Here is a 19,302-nt window from a genome sequence, read left to right on the forward strand (position 1 = left end):
AGAAATATTATATGTACTCATTGATATGCAAATATTAGCCATTAAGTAAATGACAGACAACCTATAATCTATAGACCTAGAGAGGTTAGGTATAGAGGGAGGGACTAAGAGAAACATGTGAATACCCCTGGGAGGGGAAATAGAGCAGATTTTATGGGTGGACTGAGGGCAGGTGGGGATGGGAACTGAAGGGCCTGGTGGGGAGGGGGAGGGGAAGTAGGGTGAGAGAGAGTGAATGTGGGGAGAGAAAGCTGGAATTGAGGGGCATTTGAGTGACGATAGGGAAATGTAGTGTAGTGGAAATGTTCTAAGATATATGAAAGTGATCCTAATGAGGTCTCCTAGTAAGAGGGGATACAGAGTCCCAACTGGCCATCTCTTCTCACCAAATGAGGCCTCCTGTAGCTGGACTGGGTTGCATTCAATTGTGTTGTTGACCAATCAGGTCCCGTGGAAATCACCAAACAATCCAGGCTGTTGGGAAGACAATGGGTTGCTCTTCACAAACTAATGAGTTACTCTTCACAAACTGACAGTACTGCCCATTGTCAAGGACACCACTTACACAACTCACCAAACATGGAGAAGTCAAGCTGGTGCATACATGGAGCCTTCATCCCTATATTCTAGTGTCTTTGGTGTGGAAAGATTCTCTTCAGGCTACCAAAGGAGAACTGTAAACACCAACCCATCCACAAAACTTTTGACCTACAACCTGTCCTCCCTGCAAGATACGCTAGAGCAATGATGGCACAGAACTTGTGGGTGTAGCCAACCAATGTCTGTTTTGACTTAAGGCCTAGTCCTTGAGACAAAACCCATACCTGACACTGCTTGGGTGACCAAGAACCAGGGACTAAATATCTCAGAGACCCAGGGTAAAACCAAACACTATTGGTCTAAAAAAAGAGCAGCAATAAAATGATCCATGTGCTCATGGATCAGTGTTTTATTCAGGCATCATTAGAGAAACTTCATCCTGTAGCAGACAGGAACAGATACAGAGACCAATAGCCAGATATTATATAGAAAGAGAGTCCTTGGAACACTAAATGGGATGTCTCTATCAAATCCTTCCCCTCAGAGCACAAGGACCCCTACAGAAGAGGAGATGGAAAGAATGTAAGAGCCAGAGGGGATGGAGGAACCAGGCTCTAGGACTCAACTAAGCAAGGTACATATGAACTCACAGAGACTGACTGAAGTAGCAAGCTTCAGGACCTACACAGGTCTGCACCCAGTCCTTTGCATATATATTAAAGCTATTAGCTTAGTTGTTTTATGAGACTCCTGAGTTTGTGAATGAGTGGCTCTCTGGTTCTTGTGACTGCACTTGGGACTCTTTTCCTTCTGTTGCGTTGCCTTGTCCAGCCTAAATGTGATGATTTTTGCTTTATATTAAAATATCTTATATTTTGTTTTGTCATGTTTGGTTGTTATCTCTTAGAAACCTGTTTTTTTTTTTCTAAAGAGAGAGAGAAATGGAGTGAACTGTAGAGGAGGATGGGTAGGAACTGGGAGTAAAAAGAGGAGAAAATGTAATCAGAATATATTGTTTGAAAAAAGAATCCATTTTCAATAAAAGAAACACACACACACACACACACACACACACACACACACATACACACACACACACAAAGTGGTCATTGCCCTTGTGTTGTCAATGTGTTCTTTCATTCCAAGGAGATGAACTATACTGATTTAAATAGTCATTTGAATTTCTTGAAAGTATAGTCACAATAAACATCTGCTAAGATTGATTGATTGTACCCTTAAAATAAAGAAGTAAGAAACACAGCCAAGTGAACTTGAAATATAAATTCTCTAAAATGTTAAACACCTGACAGAGGTTTACTTTTTCTTCTCCTCATCCCTCGCTTCACCTCCTCCTGCTTCTTTTTCTTCTTCTTATTTGACACTTGAAAATATGCTTGGCATCAGAAACAAACTGTGATATTTTGTGAAATTTGTGGAAACTACTGTTAGTAAGAAAAAAGTTCAGTCAACTCTGCTAAATATAGTTAATAGACTTGTCATAAAGATATAGCCAACAAACATATAAGAAAATATAGGGTTACTGCAGCCTGTAAGTTTGTTATTTGGCAACATTTAGAGTTTTATTTCTTTGAGTTATTTTCCACTCTAAATAATTATCCTTTCTACTTAATTTTGGATATGTAATTATGTATTGTTTCTTAAAGAAGCCCTCTGAGATAATAGGTTTCAAGCCTCATTAAACCTGAATCAGTCCTCATGTTTAAGGATCTTTTTCTGCTATTACAGTGGATGATAACATAATTTGTTATTCAAATGTTAACAGCATTGAGAGTGAAATTGTAATATGAACAACTGTAGGTTCTACTTTGCAATGATCCCCAACAAATCAGAAGTAGGCCATCTTCCTTATCTAATTCCCTTGAGGTAAAGGTTTGATAGATTATACAGAAAGGGGATCACTTGTCTCTTGGTTTGCATTAATGTCATTTCTGAGGTTATAGTGACATTTAAGTCTCAGTGAGGAGAGCTGATTCCTTCTAGCCAAAAGAACGGCATTTTTTTCTAGGTAGATATGTGTCACTGTCTCCTCTCTTAAGAATTAATCTTGTTGGGCAGGTCAATGATCAAGAGAACATTCCTGATGAAGGTAAGTTTGCCTTAAGCCATGCTAAAGAGATGGAAGGAATAATTTGTCCTCTATTGAGATAATGCACTTTTCCTTCTTAGAATTCTGGCCCCTAACGACAGTCCCTTTTAATTGTCTTCTTTCTATTTTGGATGTTGGTCAGAAGCCAAGCATGCTTTCTGTGACACCTTAGCCTTCCTGCCCCTCTTTTCTCTAATGCTCTTCTCCCTAACATGGCTTGTCTACCATGTGGCTGATCTCTACACCTAAATCAAATGGCATGGCTCTTTCTCCCTCTTTACCTCCCACTTATAAACCCAGGATAAACTTCCCTCTAAAACTCACCTTTGGTGGTCCATTCATTTAATTCTTTGAATTTGGTGGTTTTGATGGTCATCAAGTTTCTAGGACCCTAGCCTTCCAAGTAAGGCCCCCAAGACATGCCAAGATTCCTGTATCACTTACCATGTAGGTATAAAGTTGAATTTCATGTTTATCTTTTTTTTTATGAACTTCTGAACATTCAGAGGTGAGATTTGTGCTCAATTGCTGTAGATTCCATTAATCCAGCATTTATTTTTCTGCATAATTCTATACCCTAGTTTTTCCCAGTCTAGGTTATATAACCTCACTGTGTCTCACCCATGTTCCCTTAGCATTTATAAAATGGCTACATAGTTTCTGAAAAGTTTTCTCTAGTGCACATTGTTTCAAGATATATGGAATTTAATATCACATGGAAAATATTTTTTAAAAGCCTTTTAGCAACAACATTATAAACAATAGCTACCATGTACTCAGCAATGTCCCTCCTTCATGTAAATTGCTTTTAATCATTATGTTACCCCTTAGTGGTAATTCCCAAGTTCCACTGCCAAGGAGACTAACCAATGGATGGATTAGCTGCAAATTGTTATTAATTTAAATTTGCTTAAAGTAGCACAAATTAAAATGAAACCATTATCATCTACCATTTACACATCAGATACAGAATAATTTAATACAGTGAAAAATATCTTAGAATGCAAATCATTGTCAGTTTCACAATTATGAACTAAATACATTTTTAATAGAAAGCTATGTATTCTTTTAGATAGACGTGTATACCACACATATATATGTACACACAGCTTTCTATTAAAATACATATATATTTAATTTTTTATGTGTACATTGTGTACTTGTGGCCTTGTCATTTTAATTGTCCTGTATTTTTGTAAATTAAATCATGCCATCTATAGAGTAGTGATACTGCTCTGGCAATTTTAGCCAATTAGCTGCAGGATTCTTGAGTTTGATAAAATCAGTGAAACTTTCCCTGAGGAGGAAAAGGATTGCATTCATTTCCATACATGTAGGAGTCTCCTATTAACTCAAAGGAACCCTGTGGCTTTGAAGAGTAGTGGGGGCCTTGCCAGCCTTGGTTAATTTTCGAATATTTTCTTTTTGAGGAGCCGTCTATTTACAAATTCCCCCTTAGCGGTAGGTGCTGACTTTGGTGAAACTCACTAGCACTGATAATTCTTGGAGAATATGTTTTCCAGAGGGAGACTTTAATGTGGATCTATATCCTGCAATATAAGTCAGGAGAGCAAAGCAGAAATGTCTGAACACTATATTTCTAATATTTCATCCAAGAGAACGAATTCAGGTACTATCTGAATATGCTGTGACAGAATTAATAGAGGGCATTTTTCAGGTGAGAATGATAAATTAAAAATATGGATGATTGCAACAGGAAGAAAACATTGAGAAAATTAATATCCTTTTACTTCTAAGGTATATTTGTCCTTTAATAGTTGTTCTGTGAATACTTTCATGTTTTAATTGGTCATCTTGAAAGTTATCTCTTCCAGACTTTAAGGTAGTAAAACTTCCACCAATGAAACTAAATGATAAGGTTAAAGAAACAGTAAATAGAAACACAACAACAATATACCATACAATTATAGAAAATGATTAAATGGTAGCAAAAGATATGAAGTGTAGTTTCCAAATATCAACAGGGGTTGGCTTGGGGGAATCCAAGTCACTCCAACTTCTGTTCAGTGGGTGTTAGAGAGGGAACCAGGGGTTGAGTTAAAAAAAAAAGCAATGTTTCCCAAAATATGACTAGTAGCTCCACTCAGGAAGGCAGTAGAAGCAGAGCCATGTGAGTCAGGGGGAGAAGGTGGACATCTCCAGAAGATTGGAGCCTTTCATGGGCACTCAGAGATGCTTATACTTCACCATTTTGGTTGACTACCAAAAGGACATAAAACTGTAAGGAAAAACCGCACACTCCCATAAACACCACTAATTATCTCCTGCAGCAGACTGCAGTGTAATCAGGGAGAAGATAGAAGATGAAGTAAATAAGCAAGAACTCAGGAGAAATGGGAGGCAGACATCGATTATGGAGATCCTCAGTGGCTGCTTCACGCCTCCACCTTCAGATGCTGAATATAAGTGCCAAAAAAAAAAACCCCAAAAAACAAAAAACAAACAAACAAAAACTCAACCCCAAACCAGATTGTGCATATTTTTTCTTCTCTTCTATTGGAAAGTGGAAATAACACTAAGGATGAAAGACCAGCTGAATGCTATAGCCATGGTGAATATGTGTGCTTCTACCAATTAGGTTAGGGGAGTGCCCTCATCAGGGGCTGTTGCTGCACAAGGCAGGCATGCATCACAGACAAGACAGGGCTGTACACTGCTGTGAGGCACTTAACACCATTTGGAAGGGATGAAGCCCACAGAGTCCTGGTGAGCCCATTTTTTCTGCAGCCTCTTGTGTGCTATAGATATCCATTTCTCAAGAGCAGCTCAGGGGAACGAGTGAAGGGAAAGAGTCAACTCACCCACACTGTTTCACTGCAAGTATGTCTACACAGAGCTGACAAGTTGCCAAGTTACATGGGAAAAAGAAGAAAGAAAAGCCAGCGTATGAAGGAATAGGGGGTGACTTTATCTAGAAGGAAAACAACCCTCTGATTTACAACACCTCACTGCCAGTCTCCAAGCCCTTTCCAGTAAGACACCTGTTGGGGAAATAAAATAAAAAACAAAAAACAAACAAACAAAAAACAAACAAACAAACAAACAACTAAAAAACAAAAAACTGAGTTTAGATCTTTGGCAAGATTAGTGAAGAATCTTTGAAGCTAAACTTATTATTGAGAACAAAAAGTATGAAAGTCAGTATTAAAGAATGAAGGCAATTTTAAAAGCAGTTTTCACATGACAGATGTAGAATAAAAAAATAACAAGTTTGCTAGATAATTAGATAAATTCTATCAAAGAAGCCATTACTCATATTTGTTGTAGAAACCACAGCATGTTTCTCACTACATCTTCATAAAAGAGAATGATTGAAGAGATGCCATAGCCATTTCATTTAACTTTCTAGTTCTAAAACATCACTTTCAGGGATGGACAAAACTCTTTTGTTCAAGGATGCTGGAGAGATGGTTCAGCAGAGAGGAGCATTTGTTATTCTTGCAGGTGACCTGAGTTCAGTTTCCAGCACTCACATGCCAACTCACAACTGTCTGCAACTTCAGTGTCAGGAGATAGAACATCCTCTTTTGACCTTTGTGGACATCAGAGACATATATACAGGCCAAAAACACTCATATGCATAAATAAGTAAAATAAATATATTTAAAAATTATAAAAACCAATTTGTTCACATATTCTTTCTTTTGAGATTTATGAATAGTGAGTTTATAAATCTTGCTTCTGCAAGTGCACTACTGAAGGCATGCTGTCTAATAATTTCTGCTCATTGTTCACCTTTTAACAGGAATAATAGTGCCTGGAGAGCAAGTAGTAGAGAATTACACATTCCATATCAGCAGTATCACCAACTGAGATAGACTTGGGAAAGGCAATATCTCTTGGGTATCTTCTCTTTTACAAAGGTATAAATATTTGACCCATTGACTCCCCGGAGAAAATAGTTTAATCATCTTGGATCCTAGTGTTTAGTTTTTTTCTCTTTTTTTCTTAACTACTAGTTTTCCCTTAAACACCCTTTACAGTTCAAAGAACTCTAAAAGTCATGATTCTGAGAAAAGGAACAATATGGGTAGGGATGCTGTTAATCAAGATGGGATGGAGATAACAGAGGGTTATGGTAAGAAAGAATAGTTAGAATATACCATATATGTGTATGAAATAGACAATTAACAAAATTAATAAGTGAAAAACAATGGCAACTATAGGGTGGAAGAAATGGAGTGATATGGTTTATATAAGTCTTGACACTGTTACAAATATGTGAGCCCATCAATAACAAGGAAGTGTTAAATGGTGTCCAGAGGCTGCAGTGAATAACATTCTTTGATTATACTTGACATTTTCTACCCTTGATACTATTATTCTCACTAGGTTTGCCTTATTAGTAGCTATTTGTTGTCATTCATTTGGCTACGTAAGTGTCTTGCAAGGAACATAGAAATAATGAAGAATAAGTAGAGGAAAAAAGAGGTCATATGAGAGATAGTCAGTTTGAATTAAAAGTATTAGCTTATATGAAGACATTTAATGTCATACACATCAATGCCTTACATCTATGAAATCTTAATGAAATGTTTTGTGCCCATATTAGAACAAATGAAATTATACTTCAAAATTTTAGGTTTATATCTATATTTTAAAGACAGAGGCCATTGACTGAAGCCCATTAACTTTTATTCAAGTCTCTAAGAAGACATTGTGCTAGCTTATGGTAGAGATGGAGAGGTACCAACCAGGTGTCTCTTCAAAGAAGGATTTTTGCCTTAAGGAATTATTTTAGCTGCAGGTGGTATCCTCACACGAGATGATGCCTGAGTCAACACATTCCAGTGATTGATGGGGCTGTCTGTAAAGACTTGGCCAGTGGATCCAAGTGATAATCACTGGTGATGGACCTTTTAATTGCAAAGTGCCTTGCGTGGTAGACGGGATATTTTGGCTAATGCAACACATTGACTTCTCTGTGTGCCCAACCTGACCTCGTTTCTCTCATATCCATAGGCATTAATCAAAAGGCACTCCTTATGTATGTGGTGGCATGCCCATGTAATTTCAACATGAGGGAGACTGAAACAGGAGAATAAGAGTTCCAGTCCTGCTGGGGCTATACAGAGAGAGCCTACCCTCCGGGCCACAAAAAAACCAAGCGGGGAGGTACCTGAAAACAAGATACCCCTTAATATACACAATATATAGTAATCACATATATTAATCTTTTCCACATTAATGATTATATATGAATATATGATTTTGCATGTCTCTCTGTGTGGAAGAAAAGCTCAGAATTACTTCTTCTAGTCTAATTCATACATTTGATACCCCGTCCCAGCAGATATAACAAAATGCTCAGAATTTTGAAATGCAGAGACAATAATTGCAACATATTGCCTCTTAAAGAGTCTTCCTGTGCATTCACCCTTTACTTGCTAGCCTATGAACATTCAAGATGGAGCAGCCAGTATGGAAATAGTTAAATATTACAACAACTGACTGCATCCTAAGAGTAGTTTGTTCTCAGTAAACTGGAGCCCTTATAGCTAATACAGAGCCAGGTTTAGGGCAGAAGCATGATGCCCCTTTAAATTAGGAGTTCTTACTCCCAGAGAGGAAGACATAAGCACATGTACCGTTTTCCAGATGCTCAACACACCTTGCAGAAGGGCCGCACCCTCACTGATCTACAGTCTATACTACTGTGGAAGAGTACCTGTAGTTCTGCCCCCAAGAAGGCCACTCTACCAGCTTTTCAGGTAAGTGTAGGAAAATAACTCACACAAAGCAGATAAAAGGAATGGCCTTCACTATGCAAACAACACCTTTATTGAGAGACCAATTTCTTTCTTTTTTTTTTTCTATTCTTTTTGTCTTGCTTCAGTTTTCTATGGCCAATTGGAGCCTTTCCCTATCAACACAAAATGAAAGCAGTCAGGAGTGGGCTGTAGAGGGAAAAGAGAGAAACCCATAGAAATTGTTTTCTCCTTTTGTGGCTAAAGTGTTAAACAAACACACAGACATCCTGATAGAATGTGTGTCAGTTTTCAGTACAAGACAATTTAGACATCTTCTGAACTCAGGGTCTGTATAGAGATATAAATAAAATTTACTAAAATGCAAGAGGACATTCTAAGAATTTGAGCAAATGTGCCTGTGTGTCTCAGTTTTACTTCAAGAAATAACAGAAAACTAAAACCTTCTTAATTTCTCAATGATATTTATGAACACAATGCCTGATGAAGGTGTGTGAACATTTACAGTCACTTAATATTGCTAAATGACATCTCAATTTACATTGTTAATATTCAAAAAATTTAACTTACAACAAAAATCACACAAAAACTCAGTGTTTGAAATAAGCACATAATTTCACATTGGGCCACACTCACAGCTATTGTAGGTTGTAAGCAGTCAATCGGCCTCAGTTTGGACATGCCTCAGTGAAATAGGACAAGTTATAGGTTGATAAATCCGGTTCTTAAATGTGTAATACTTCTGTATGTGAATATCTTCGTAGCTGAGTAATGTGTTGGCTATGAGTAGATTGGAAGTGTTGCACACAGAACATGAAGGGGTGGGAGAGGAGAGAGCAAAAAAGTGAGAGGAAAAAACCAGCAATTTGCAGAAAATGTTATAAAATGTGAACTTGTCCTTTTAACTTTTCTTACTGCATAAAAATTCAGACTCCAAGTTAGGAAAAGAAGAAAACCATCACCTTAAAGGCAGAAGAAAGAAACATAAAGCTTCAGTTATAATAAATTAGCTGTTAAACTGTGCATTTGCATAACAAAGTCAACATTGTACACATTGTATGGCTCTAAAAGTGGCCCTGAGTTCCTAAATGGCTGTAGAAAGTGGCTGCAGAGAAAAGCAACCAATGTGCTTTCTTCTAAAATGAACATATCAGTCAGCAAGGGGTCTGAGCCCACAGAGACTGTAGTAACTCTTTTCCATAGCTACTAAGTACGTGACAATAACAACATCATAACAATACTGTGTGGATATAAAGTTGATTTGGTTTCTGACAAGTCAATTGCAAATTGATTTTTTTTTTTTGCAATTTGGGGCTGAAAATTAATATATCAATACTATTTTTGTTCTAGTTCCTCTCCTGTTGCTGTGATTAAACACTGACCAAAAACTACTTAGGAAGGACAGGTGTCACTTCCAAGTCACCATATGTCACTGAGAGGAGTCAGGGCAGGAGCTCAATCGGAAACTGTCATGGAGAATGGTGTTTATTGGCTTGCCCCCTGGCTCATGCTCAGCTGCTTTTCTTATACAGCCCATGGCAACCTGCCTAGGGACGGTGCTGCCCATGGTGGGATCGATTTTCACACATCAATCACCAATCAAGATAATTTGTCACAGATGTGGTCACAGGCCAATCTGATTGAGACAATTTTCCAATTGATATTTCCCTTTCCCAGGTGGCTCTAGATTGTGTTAAGTTGTCAATGAAAACTAACTATGACAGCGCTATAATACTATTTGTTGAACTGTAGCTGTATGGAGTTCTTTTGTTGCTCACTCTCTGTCTCAATTTCCCCCTGCCCCATCACCCTCTGTCTTCACTCCTAAGGTATTTGAGCTAGGTTTTTTTTTTTTTTCTCTCCCTGCAGAAAACTCAGTATAAAGAATTCATAGCTATAATGGAACACTTCGCATGGGGAGTAATTTGTTTAAGACCATCCAAGACACTGTCTACCTCTCTCTGTTAATGTTTGCAGTTCCTTTATTATAGCTCAAAACCCTTGTTTCTCTTATAATATGGAGATGATAGCGGCAGAGAAAAACAACACACTATCATTATTTTTAGTAGTATAATCTGAGTTAGCAGAGCTGATCTTTTCTGAAAAACGTCGTTGGAAAAGATAAATGAGAAAAAAATAAGAAGTGTTTAACTCCCAAAATTTGGAAAGTAAAACCTTGTTTTTCACAAACAAACAAACAAACAAACAAACAAAAAAAGGCCTTGTATTAAAGCTGGGCAAGGCGACCTAGTATGAGGAATAGGGTCCCACAAGCCAGCAAGAGTCAGAAACAGCCCCTGTTCTGACTGTTAGGGTTCCTACAAGAAGATCAAGCTACACAACTGTAACATTCATGCAGAGGGCCTAGGTCAGTCCCATGCAGGCTCTGTGGTTGTCAGTTCAGTCTCTGTGAGCTCCTAAGAGTTCAGGTTAGTTAGTTGATTCTGTGAGTTTTCTTGTGATGACCTTGACCCCCCTGGCTCTTACAATCTTTCCTCCCTCTCTTCGGCAGGATTCCCCAAGCTTGGCCTAATGTTTAGCTGTGTGTCTCTGCATCTATTTCCACCAGTTACTGGATGAAGCCTATCTGATGACACTTGGGCTAGGCACCAGTCTATGAGTATAGTAGAATATTGGTAGGCCTCATTACACCATGTTTTGTATATCCATTGGAGGCCTGCCCTTTTCTGAATAGAAGTGGAGGAGAAGTGGATGGGAATGGGGGTGGGGGCAAAGAGGAGGTGAGGGGAGGGACTGGGAGGTGAGGAGGGAGGGGAAACCTGTCAGGAGGTAAAACAAACAAACAAAAGAGCCACTGATTATCTAGAGTGACTTCCTGTATAGAGTGACACTTATTCAGATTTAAAATGATGTTTTCATCACATGTAAAACCCTTTTCCTTGCAAAGTATCTTTAAACACAGTTAAAAGCTACATATTCATAACAGATTTAGTAAACATGTTTGACCTATTTGTTTCAGGTCATTTCATGTGATAACACATTAGTTATGTGTTGACTGTTTTGGGACTCTGAGAGATGAAAGCCTCACACCTGCTTCTGGTACTTTCGCCCCTGTGCTTGGGCGGATGAGTTTCCTCTTCTGCTTACATCTTTGTGTACTCACTAAGCTTACCTAGTCTCACCATATGCAGTTGAGTTGGATATTATTATTATTGACAGTAACACGGGCACACATGCGTATCTTACTCTTTTTCACTCAGTATTGCTTTTAGAGCATATCTTCATGAATTCATGAACTTCTCTTTTGTTACCTCCTGAACATGCTTTGATGTTTAATCCTATTCAGTTTTAGGCAGTTACAGTGGTCTCTATAATTTGCTCTTATAAAAACCATACTATGCGTTCCTAACACATATATGTTAGATTTCTTTTCAGTTACAGAGAATCTATACAGGAGAAGAAACTAAGAGTGAGTGTGTGCATGTAGTGTTTTTGTGTGTGTGTGTTTGTGTGTGTGTGTGTGTGTGTGTGTGTGTTTGAGTCTATCAACTCTCTCACATTTTGATGAAAACCAGCATCAATATACAGTACCACTAGAAGTAAATTAAGTATTATATTTGCTCAAAAATACTTAGAATTGTCAAATATTAAAATGTTTGACAGTGTGACACAAAAGAAGATGTACTATGGTAATGTGAATGAGATATCCAATTGCTAGACTTATGTTTTGTTAAGGCAGTGTTATTCCATATATGTTCATTTAGCCTTTTGCTGTTTACATACCCTGTTGATTTATACCCACTAGATCACTTCTTGTGACAATTTGTATTATTTATTAGTGCAGTGTAGATATGAATTATTTGCCAGGCAATGGATTGCAAATGGCTTCTGACTTCATAACATTTAACTTCATGCCAGGATACTTCTAAGCATAGAATCTTGTTCGTTTGTTTTAATACAGAGGTAGAAATGATCCCATTGTTCTTAAGTTTATCAAGCTTTTCCTTTATAGATTATTTTCTTTCCTATGCAATCTTTGCAAAGCCTAAGGCTGTTAATAATACCTATTTGCTTGTTTCTTAGTTCTTTATTGTTTGTTTTATCCACTTAAGTCTTTAATTTGTTGAGAATTTCCTTTCCCTCTGAAGGCAACAGGGCCTCGGTGTTTTCCATGGTGATTAGGCATCATCCCTTTAACACTCAATGCATGGTTCACATATTTTCTTCTATTTCTGCTACACACATTTTCCCATTTGTTGCTCGGGAATATTTCTGTGCTTTCTCTGCCTTAGTAGTTTAACTAGTGTCTTTCCCAGCATTCATAACAAATTATTAATTAATATGGCTTGACTTACTCACCATTATTCTTTAAAGGTATCTTAGCTGTTTTTAGTAATTTAACTTTACATATTAATTTTAGAATTCACTAGTGAAATTTAGAATTGCCTCAGATACTATCATATTTGACCAAGTAATTCCATGAACAGTTAAAGTCACAAGCAACCAACAAGCAACTTTGAAGGTCTTCAATTAATCAGAATGTGTTATATGCCTGCATGAAATTGTGAAAAGAAAGAACAAAATTTAAAAAAATTATTAAGAACTTCTCTAAATGTGGATGGTGGAAGGGAGGGAGAGCTTCTGCTTCAAATGGTACAGGTACTGTAGAGCTCTAGATTTTCAGAAGAAATAGAACATTAGTTCCTCAGAAAACCAAACAAAATGGACAACAACAGGAACAACAGTCCTCAAACCAGTAATGTGAAACTCTTGATCTCTACAGGCCCTATGAGAGCAGGCTTGAATATGACATCACTACTGTGTATTGGTCATTTGGCTTAGGAATCCAAAATATTCCATGTTTCATGAAGTAAGCCAATTGTTTGCAAGCAAATTGATTTCTGGTAAATACACCCCTTCATTCCTATGCATAGTGATAGTGTTCATTTTAATCTTCATTCACATGTATTTATACTGCCTCCCTGCTGGGAGGATGTCTAATTAACTATATGCTTTACATAGAAAGGAATACAGCTTTTGCTCAAAGCAATAGAGTATCATATTTATTTAAAACCTATTCTATCATAAAATCAAAACATGACTTTGTTCATAATACTAATTTACATTGTGTTTTATTTCTATTTCTTTACCTTGTAAGTTGATATTGATTATCTCTTTCAGAAACTGTATTTTCCACAAATCAAGTCATCCACCTGGCCTAGGATGGCATGTTACAGGTATTTTCTTCTTTGAAAATCTGTTCAAAATAATACCACTCTGGAGATCTAACTCTGGATTTGCATTAGCTAAGATTTAAAGTTTCAGATAGGGTAGTAAGTTAGATGACAGCTTTGTTGATTAACATATTATTTTGTATTTTTCTTTGCAAATGAAAGGTGCTCTGCCTATGCATTAGTTTCTGGCAGGACAGGTAGACGGGGTGACCCATGGGCTTTGTATAGGAACTCTGTGAGATCCCTTGGTTGTGTCGGCACTATTCAAATGAAGCCATCTCCACCTTCCCCATACTAAAAATATCAGTAAGGTATGTATGTGTACTCACATTTCACATTGTTTTAGAAACACTTGCAAACGCATAAAATAAATTACCAAAAAGTCACAAGAAATAAAAAAAGGCAAAGAGAAAAAGAACAAATGAAATATGCCCAAGAACATGGCTTCCATTAAATTATGTCACAAGGTCTTCACTCCTTCCAGGAGGTCACCGAAGGTTTCACATCAAATATCATCTGCATTTAGTGAGTATTGCCTTAGGTTTTCCTACAGAGGAAGGACTGAGTAGAGTGTGACCTTCCAGATGCTGTTAATTCATAATGCTACTTCACTCTTGGCAAAGGTTATTTCAATTTATAACTCAGCCACTCTTGTATGAAAATGTCTGTTTCTCCACATATAATCTATTTCTTGTTGTTCTGTAATTTTATTAACATGTTATTTAATATCTGTCCTATATTATTACTTTAGTCATTATAAATAGGTTAAATAATACATAATTTTGTTTTAACTCATATGACTATTAAAGCAGTCACAATGATCATAGAACTTGATATTTTATGAATTTTCTCCCAAAATCATTACTTTTTCTGCAACTAAGACACCTGTCATTCTCTTAGTGATTATTTTTTAAATAGTAATGATTTTATATAATACATAAGGACAATAGCCATTTTCTGTTCCATATATTAACATACATTAAATGCTTTCTCTGAGATCATGTGTTATAATTTAATTTTCATAGTTAAGTATCAAGAGAGTAGAAATTTCATGATAGTAATGTTTGGATCCAGGGCATCTTGGGGTTTTTAGGATAAGATACTGTCATGAAGGTGTCCTTGCAACTGATGGCTGTATAAGAGGGAGAGATATCAGAAGACATGCATATATTTATTCTCTTTCTCATGCTTGGTGATTCCTAGTATTACCTTGAGCTTCTTATAGCAAGAAGACTATCCCTATATATGGCCCCTTGTAGGTAAAGTTTTCCTGCCTGGCCCACAGTCAGGACAAATCTCTCTCACCCGCCAGTCCCACAGTTGCTCAGACCCAATCAAGAAAGCACACAAAGACTTACATTACTTATAAACTGTATGTCCATGGCAGGCTTCTTGTTATCTACTTCTTTTATCTTAAATTAATCCATTTCTATTAATTTATACTTTGCCACATGGCTTGTGGCTTACCAATACCTTACATCTTGTCATGTCAGCGGCTGGCCATATCTCTTCTCCCCAGCCTTCCACCTCCCAGAATTCTCTTCTCTCTTGTCCCGCCTATACTTCCTGCCTGGCCACCGGCCAAACAGCATTTTATTTATACAGAGCGATATCCACAGCACTTCCCCTTTTCTTTTTCTTTTTTTTTTTTAAAAAGGAAGGTTTTAACTTTTACATAGAAAAATTACATATAACAAAACAATTATCAAGCAAGAATTACAGTTACAATATTAAAGAAGATATCCTATCTATCTTATATTTGTGAATCTAAGCTTTTATATATAACTTATCTTTTATCATAACTGAGAAAATTATAACTATCTAGTCTTCAACCACATCAAAGACCTAAGAAGGATATAATATTACCTGAAAACCGGGAGAAGGATACAAGCAACTTTCGGGAGTCTTGTAGGATAGACAAAGACAGTTGGCAGCCTGGACAGTCACCTAATGTTCCTTTGTAAAGTTGGGGCATTTGTCTTCAGCCCACAGGGCTAGAGTCTCTAGGTCACTTTTTTCAGTGTCCTGTAGAATGTCTGGCAGTTTCCTCTGTGAAGCAGGTACCTGAAGGACCATTTTGTCAAACAAAGTTTAGTGGTCACCTTTCTATGGGTCCTGCATGTCCAGTCGATCAAGCAGTCCAGGCAAGAACAGTTTCTTGCCCAAATGGCTATTTTTGCCAAGGTGAAGATAAGATGTGAAGTGTCTTCAATGCCCATCCTCCTCTCTGAAGTAAATTGGTGTTGTCAGGAGCAGACATGTCTCATTGTCCAGAAAGTCTAAATTTTAAAAATATTTTAAATGCCATATTCTGTAGTTCTTTGAAGTATTTGAAGATTACCTGTCTATCTGAAATGTCTCTATGTATACCTAGAAGACTTAACTAACATGGCTATGAATATGATTATCATAGAAGATTAATTATTAATCTATTTTTAATTATCCATTACAATTTTAAATGAGCTATATAAACATAATACCTTAAACAAGAGTAGAAATATAAACACAGTATAACAAAATTAACTTTAAGTTTGTATCAATAGACTAAAATCGATACCAATGTAAAACATTTTAAACAAGCTGTTGCTCTTTAGAAGTAAGTTTCTTAATCTACCCTTTTTTCCTATTATATCTATATCATATCCCCTTTTCTTCTTTAGAAAGAGATTGCATTTATAATCAACCTGTTTTAAATAAAAATACTGTTTTTTTTCTGTCCCACATCAGAGGGCTCTTCTGATTTGGGACACAAAAATCTCTTAACCTTTTCTTTTAGCAATATGTTTGGGTTTAGAGAAGGAGTGAGCCAATTCCATCTCCAAAGCCAGCTTTATAATTTTGGGAAATTGGGTACAGTTTCTCTTACTACTTCCTGCTGGAGGGGGGCACTGTATCTTATGGGGATACAAAGAAAATTTTAGGATTATGGAGTAGTCCTTGAGGGTAAACCTCTGGGCCAGTTGCCTTGAAACCATTCTGGATGTTGGATCATCTGGACCATGGAATCACTGGAGACCTTTCAGGTGGTCTTGGCTGATCAAACCTGATGTATCTTAATCTGGAACAAATCCATAGCCTCTGGCTTTCTGTGGAAACAAAAGCAGAGACTTTTCCAAAGCAACATATCCTTATATCCAAATTTTAAAGTCAAGGTACCTTTAAAGTTTACATATTTATTTAACTCAACAGCTTTTACGATCAAATCTTTTTCTGCAGTTAAAAATCCCAAAGACAACACAAACCAGATTGTCTGAGTAAAATCCACCTTTGTAAGACTGAAACACCACTGTGGCTGCTGGCTCCGCCCACCTCAGCTTCCCAACATGGCGGTGGTACAGTTTATTGCCAGCTCTGGGTCTGGAGCCATGTGTACCATCAACTATCAGAAGCAGTTCTATCAAAGCAGCGCATAGCCCAGAAACTTTTTTTTTTTTTAAACTAGCAAAGGCTAAATCCACCATGCAGCAGAGTAAAGTACTGCTTGTAGACTCCTCATTCCTGCCACACTGCAGGTCAGACACACATGCCAGGAACCCGCCATAGTAGCTCAAACAGGCAGGCTGCCGCTAACTTGAGAGAGACAACTAGGAAGCTGTTTTTAGCTCCATTTTAGAATCTTTTTTGTCAGGTTTTAGGTGGAAACTCTTGCCAACATGTTGGGCGCCATTTGTAGTTAGACTTTTCCTGCCTGGCCCACAGTCAGGACAAATCTCTCTCACCCACCAGTGTTAGTTATTTTGACGCTCTTACCCTGTGAGGAACACGTCCCAAATACTACAAATCCACAGAAGAGCTGTTTATTAATATCGGATAGAAGAGATGTGACAAGCCTGTGGGAAACACACACATGGACAGAAATATAAGAGCGCCAAAATAACTAACATTCTGGTGTTGTGTGGGAACGGGTGCTTGGGGCACCCTGTGCCTGGAAACCCAGGAACCGGGGACAGGGTCTCTGCTCCGCACAGACCTGGGACTCTGCTCTGTACGTGACAGACCACTTTCCATTCTCCTGGCCGCACAAATTCGCATGCAACACTGCTCCTCTCATTGGTGAGTTTTCCCCTTTTTGGCTAGCATAAACGGTTTCCTGAATCTGTGAGAATGACCATTGAGCGTCCGGTGCCTCACTAGTTATTCTTGAACCTGGGGGAACCCCCGGCCATGGTCTTCACTGGCTATGGTAGGCCCCTATTGAAGGCCTAAATTTCCAGCCATCCCCCATGTCTACAGCTTGAGATATTTCTCGCAATATGACCACCATCGTCGGGTGCGTCCTGGGGCGGGCTGTGTGAAGCTGGCATGTTTTTCTGTGCTTGATGGGGTGATTGGATGATAAGGATTCCCGGGGAATCCTTGCTTCACACAGCGGGGTCACTGCTTCTCAGCTGACGAGCGATGAAGCAGATTGTGCCCGAGATCTGTCCTTAGCCTCGGGGACGCCCAGGGTCTTGGCTCCGGATCACGTTTGTTTTTGTTTTTTTATTTTTCTGCCTCTCCGCTGCAGACATGGGAAATAAGGCTTCCAACCTGATCAGTCCTTCCTCTCCCTTAGGCTATCTTCTTGAAGCTTTACTTAAAGATTCCTAAGCTTATCTGTCTCTGTACTGAGAGATGGCCCAAGTATGCTTTAGAAAATAAAAAAAAATCCCAATATTTTATGGGAGTTATCTAATTTTGGCCAGCAAACAGGCAAATGGAAAGAGTTGCTCTCTATCTTAGCTTTCTTCTCAGTGTTAAACCATCTCTTCTGGATTTCTTCTCTCCTGCTCATGTGCTCCTAGCTATGCCTAGACTGGAAGAGTCTCTGACTCCGGAATCCTTGACTCTAGATCCTGCTAATGAACCTCCACCTATATGACCTCTGGCACCCACCCCTACTCCTAGGGTGTCTGTTCCTTCAGCTCCTCTTCCGGATTCTTCTTCCTCGGCAGTGGCCATTTCCAAAGGCCCTGCTCTGGCTCCAACTTTCACTCCCCCTTCTCTCTTCCCTCCACGTGGTCTCTCTGTCTCTGTCTCTCACTCTCTCTCTCAATAAAGCTCTAGAAAGGTAACCATGGCTTGTGATTCTTCCGCCAACCAGCACGCACCTCCAGCTGGCTGCCTCAGGTGGTGGCCAGCCATGAGAAGCACAGCTTTCCACTATTGATAATGCCACGATTTTTCATAGTGAGTCTGCTGTTGTAATGGCTGAAGTCTGAGCTATATGTTTGCTATGAACAACCCCGGGGATTGTCCTCAGGCTGTGCTGGCAATGGCAGGCACATTTTTGCTCCCAACGAGAAGGAGCAAAAATGGCATCTGGGGTCTACCAGGTGGACCAACGGCAGCACAGTTGCAGCTCTTCCCATCCCTTGATGAAGGGGGGGGGAACTTGAGCTGATCTTAGATCTTACTTCATTCTCGGGATGCCTGAGTTGAAGTCTGATCCCGGTTTTTTGTTTTGTTTTGTTTTGTTTTTGTTTTTCATTTTTTATTTTCCATTCAGCTACAGCCATGGGACAGAGGGCGGATACCACCCACTTACATTGGTGGATGGGGTGGGTATCAGTAAACCTGACCACATAACTGTGGCAGGTACTTTAGCCAGTGAATGGGAAAATAAGCGTTGCTTTATCTCTAAGCTTTCTGCTAAAGCTCTAAACGCTTTCTTTCCTTTTCCACTTCTGTGTTGGCCATGTGTAACCTTTTCTGTGGGTGGGCTCAAATGCGCAGGCTTGGGTGGTTTCTA

This window comes from Onychomys torridus, chromosome 13, assembly GCF_903995425.1.
Source record: "Onychomys torridus chromosome 13, mOncTor1.1, whole genome shotgun sequence".
NCBI lineage: Eukaryota > Metazoa > Chordata > Mammalia > Rodentia > Cricetidae > Onychomys > Onychomys torridus.